We start from the raw sequence: 6,000 nt of genomic DNA on the forward strand, positions 1-6,000 counted from the left end.
GTTGCATTGAGCTTCATCAAATTTTGTGACCCTAGTGAGACACTTTTCGTACTTGCTTGATCAAAATCACGTACACTCCACATGCTAAACTTCTACACTGGAAGTTAGCCATTCCATTCCATCCATCCACAAAATAAAACTCCATGTTTAGTGATCCCTCTCCAATATTCCTGCAAAAGAGACATGGGCTATATGAGAATATATATATTATATATATATATATGAAAAAAAATACATGCTCAAAAGCATGGTAAAGAAAAAAAAAGAGAAAGAAAAGAATATATAGCCATATCCTCATATCTTTCAAATAAAGGAGAGAGTTTCATAAAAGGAGTCTTTTAGTTTTATCATCCATTATCCACACACGTGCACAACCTTGATCAACTCGTATGATATGTCATCTCCATGGATCCAATTTTTGATTTTGCAATATCTGTGAAACAAGTGCATGCTTCCAAATCTCCTACCATGAGCTCCACATAATCTATCCTTAGAAGTAGGATGAAAAGAGGCAACCCTTGGTAAGGATATATACACACTGAGTGACTCGAGAGATCCTAAGGTGGAGTAAAGTTATGGTTGGTCTTTACAAAAATCTTTCAACCACCCAGTCATACAACAGAGAAGTGGAGGAGACTGCAGTCAACACCATTCCACTCTTCAACTACCCAAACCATTATGGAAGACACATCAAGATTCACAGGTAAAAGGTGAAGCTTGGAATAATATGTATGCAGGTGTCATATCAAAAGGAGAAGTCGTGTCCGCCTTAGTCCTAGCCTTCACTCGAGGATGAGCAAAGGACTAAGTGTGGGGGAGCTTGTTGATGCTTGTTATGGACCATTTTCGACCATCAAATCCTACATAAAAATGGAATAAAAGCACGGGCCAACATTAGAATAGGGTGTTTATCTAACGAATTTCACAAGTGCTGGTCTAAATATGTGTGCAGGTGTATTTAGGCTAAAATGCATAAAAGAGCAAGATAATCCAAGAAACAAACATCCGGCCAATCACTCGTAAGCACACGGATCAAGGGGCCCACAAATAGGACCAAACCGACGTAACTTGGCGGCTACCCAGGACAACTGACCCTGGAGCCCACCTGCTAGCCACCCTACCAAAGGTGGTGGCTAGAGGCGATGGTAAGGACATCACCATGCTGGATACACCTGAGATTTGGTCTTCTACGAGTTACGAGTAATCACAAACTTGGCCTTCACGTCCGATTCGGACTCAACCAACCACCTTGAATGAAAACGCCGATATCTTCCTCATACGACGTCGCAACGAGGCGTTCTTTGATGCATTGGAAAGAAGATAATGAAAGCTTTCTTTAGGTTCTGGTCTGAGCTCTAGAAGATTCGTGGATCATTCTGTGTGACCATGAAAATGTGATGCAGAACCTATTTTGGGCCTAAGTCGGCCTTGTATCATGTCGGGCGTTAAGCCCAGGTTGAGGATGCCCCCACCTGGTCGCCCTCAACCCTAGGACGTTTGGCTTTTGTTTAGTTCTAGTTTTCCATTAAGAAACAGACATCTTCATTGTAACGGTGATGTCAAATCCTTTTGCTGTGAATCAGGGCCCCCGTTCTGGTTCTTCACCACTATGGCGATTAGTCCTTTTGTGGTCAGAGCTTGAACTTCATACTTGTCTTTGCTTCATACACATCTGCAATTTCAGATTGCGTGCTTATACTTTCTTGCTTGTGTTCTTCGATTCGTCTGCAGGATTAGCCTTCTTGGCGAGGTCAATCAAATTGTGCTTGGTTGATAACCAACGGAGCAGCGGTGTAATGGTTGCAGGGGTTTGAATCGTGACTGATCAGAAATCGAATTTACCATACCTATCAGAAGATCAGGCCAGTGCTACATCAAGTTGCATTAGGATTCAGGTTAATCGTGAGGTACACCTTCGTGTTCCCCTTTAGATTCATCTCGTTTTCATTACCTACAGTCCACAAAAAGCCAAAATAAATTACACTTTCTACTGCTGTTTTAGCCTTTTCAATTTCATTTCAGATTCGTTTTGTTGAGTTTGTGTCCTGGTCGAGTTGTTGTAGCTTGTTTAGTGTGTTTGTGGTTGTAGTTCTATCGCCCGTCGCTATTTTTGTTTCCGCCGCTATCCCATCCACCTTTACCCAAACAACAAGTTGAGCCCTCACATTACTTGACTTGCCCCCGCTAGCCGCCTTGTGTGAATTCTCACCATGCAAGCCCTAGATAGGTTGCAAGCCGCCGTGTGTATTTCGCCTTGCATCGCGGCCCTCCTTATTTCATCTAGCGACACCTATTGCTGCATACACCAGGGAAGCTTTGCCTAGGTTTTTCGCTTGCTGAGAGGCTTTGCTCAGTCGTGTTTCTGCGTTGGCGAACAGGGACGATTTGCCCTAGCCGCGCGGATGTGTTCTGCCTTATTTTTGACCTCCAAAAACCCTTATTCGTAGGCTCTTCCTTAAAACAGGCATAACTTTTGCATATGAACTTGAACAGGGTGAATTTTTTTTGAAATCGGGTGAAATTAAATTTTGCATCCATCCATGACCCAAGGAACCTGGTCGAAGCAAAATAGAATCCCAAAATTCGCTTTCTAAGTGGGATATCTCAAGCTCCAAAGTTGTTGCACGCTTTTAAAAGAACGTGCTTGATTTTCTATAGACCACATCTTAACTCTATTCAGGCTGGAACCTTTTGTGCTTCCATCCTATGTGTTTTCTGTTCGGAGAAAAATATAAAAAAGATAGTTGAAAAATATAAAAGTTGCAAAAAAAAAACAATGACAAGAGGAAAAATCAGGGAAATAGACAAAAATAATTGCATGAGTTGCTGGTTGCTTGTTCTTTGAGTTCTGTCCGTCGTTCTTTGTTCCAACTTGTTGTGCTACGCCTAGGGATATATCTTAGTCAGCAACGGTGACTAGTACTTTGACTACTTATTGAATTTTGCTTATCTGCTTTCGATAATTGCTGATTCCTTGGTGTCATATTGTGCCTACCCAAGATATACATATACTTCTGTCAGTACAGGTTCGCCTTGCAACTGTTACACTCAAGCTTAACAACAATTGTACCGCCCTGTTGGTTTTGGTAAGAACATTTGCAAGACGGTGGTAAGCCGCTTGAGCTATTGCACTCCGCTTTCACCACCACCTGATAGCTATTAGTTTATAGGGATAATACCTTGCTTTTATCTTTTGCTATCTTCTAACCATGTCAGGAGGATTAGGGAAAGGAGTGGAGTCCCCTTCAGACTTTAACGAGTGTGCGTCCAAGGATGAGCTTAAGAGGCTTCTTGATGACCAGCGCACCTACATCAATGAGAAGTTTGAGGAAATGATGAAAACTGTTAACAATCTGGTCACCTGGATTGAACATGTTGAACAATGACCTCCTCCATGATGGCCCCGACATCAACCACCGGAGGGTGAGGAGGAAGAGGATGATGATGCCGACATTGATGCTGATCGTCTTCGGCGTAATCATCATGGTATAGGAGGTAATCGTAATCATGGTAATAATGATCCTTTTGCTAAAACAAAGTTTACCATAATTCCTTTTGCTTGTAATGCTGATCCTGAGGCTTACTGAGATTGGGAACTTGCCGTTAAACAAAAATTTAATTCTCATTTGGTTCCGCTGAGCATAGAGTTAGACTTGCTACTAGTGAGTTTACTGGTTTTGCTCTATTTTGGTGGAATGATCTTTGCATTGCGCCTAACGATGCCAATGCTGTACCTCATACTAGGAATGCTTTAAAACAATGTACGAAATCTCACTTTGTGCCTCCTTATTATCAACGTGATTTGCATTTGAAGTTGCAAACTTTAAATTAGGGTCATAAAGGGGTAGAGGAATAGTATCAGGAGCTCATTTTTGGTTTAGCATGTTGTAACATACATGAGGATGATCAGGATACTTGTGCTAGATTTTTTGGTGGTTTGCATCATGATATACAGGATATCCTTGATTATAAAGAATGGACTAGATTCAGCCAATTGTATCATCTTGCTCTTAATGCTGAAAGAGAAGCACAGGGACGACGACGACAGCAGAATTTCAGGTCCAACCCTGGAAGATCTTTTCCGCAGCGTTCCGGCCTCGACAAGCCCAAGGCACATGTTGCTAAGCCACCAGCGACACCGCCGGCTACTACACCTACTTCCGAGGTAAGTAATGCGTCTTCAGTGCAGTTCCAACCGTAGAAGAAGGTTGTTTCTACTAGTGCTTCATTGAGCCGCTCTACCAACATCATGTGCCACCTCTGCAAGGGCATGGGACACATCATGAAGGGTTGCTCGAGTCGTCGTGCATTCATTGCTACCAATGATGAAGGGTATGTAAGTGCTAGTGATGTTGAAGATGATTTGGCTCTTGCTGCTAACCATGTTGCAGATTCGGAGAGCGAAAAAGAGGCCATTGATCCTATGACTACTGGTGCGGGGTACAAATCTATTCTTGTGCAGTGCGTGTTGAGTACACAGCTTGAGCACAAGATGGAGAAGCTACAACGCCACAATTTGTTCAACATGTTCCTCATTGTCAAGGATTGTCGTGTTCGTACAATAATTGATAGTGGGAGCTGCAACAACTTGGTTAGTTTGGATTTGGAAAAGAAGCTTGGTTTGACCACACGTGCTCATCCCAAACCTTATCACCTCAAATGGTTTAACAATAGTGGTAAGCCAAAGGTAACTCGATCAGCAAGAATACACTTTTTAATTAGTTCATATCATGATTATGCTTATTTTGATGTTGTACCTATGCAAGCATGTTCGCTTTTATTAGGTCATCCATGGGAATATGATACTGATGCTTTACACTATGGTAGAACTAATACATATACTTTGATGCATAAGGGCAAGAAAATTATTTTACTTCCTTTAACACATGCTGAAATTGTGAAATATGACAAAGAGATTGCTGAAATTTCTAAGAATGATCATGCTTTAGACCCACCTGTTGCTACATCCCAAGAGATTAAGTTGAAAGGAGGTGCTTTACTTGCTAAGATATCTCTGATTGCTGAAAATTATATTGATGCAGCACCATGCCATACCATGCTTTGCAAACATGTTTCATTTTCACATGATTCTACTCCTATGTCTAGCAAATTGCATGCTGCTATCACTAACCTTTTGCAGGAGTTTGATGTTGGGATGGAGTCAAGGACAACTCCGATTCAAGAAGGGGAGGATGATGAGGACATCAGCATGCTAGATACACTTGAGGTTTGGTCTTCTACGAGTTACAAGTCATCACCAACTTGGTCTTCACGTCCAGTTTGGACTTAGCCGACCACCCTAAACGGAAACACGGATATCTCCTTCATATGATGTTGAAACGAGGAGTTCTTTGATGTGTTGGAAAAAAAGACAATGAAAGCTTTCTTTTGGTTCAGGTCTGAGCTCCAGAAGATTCATGGATCATTCTATGTGACCATGACAAGGTGCTGCGTCACCTATTTTTGGCCAATTCGGCCTTGTATCGTGTCGGGCCTTAAGCCCAGGTTGAGGACGCCCCCACTGGTCATCCTCAACCCTAGGTCATCTCCCCTTTGGTATAAACTCAATAGCAGCTGCCACATTAGGGTTTGGATTTTGTTTAGTTTAATTTTTTATTGAGAAACAGACATCTTCATTATAACTATGACGTGGAGTCCTTTTGCTATGAATCAGGGCCCCTGTTCTTGTTCTTCATCATTATGGTGATTAGTCCTTTTGTGATCAGAGCTTGAACCGTATACTTTTCTTTGCTTCATACACATCTGCAGTTTCAGATTGCGTGCTTATACTTTCTTGCATGTGTTCTTTGATTCGCTTGCAGGATTAGCCTTCTTGGCATGGTCAATCAAGTTGTGCTTGGTTTATAACCAATGGAGCAGTAGTGTAACAGTTGCAGGGGTTCAAATCGTGACTGATTAGAAGCCTGGATCACCAACATTGTAACTCCACCAATCAAATTTACCATACCTATCGGAAGATCGGGCCAGTGCTACATCAGG

Source organism: Panicum hallii, chromosome 2, assembly GCF_002211085.1.
Source record: "Panicum hallii strain FIL2 chromosome 2, PHallii_v3.1, whole genome shotgun sequence".
Taxonomy (NCBI): Eukaryota; Viridiplantae; Streptophyta; class Magnoliopsida; order Poales; family Poaceae; genus Panicum; species Panicum hallii.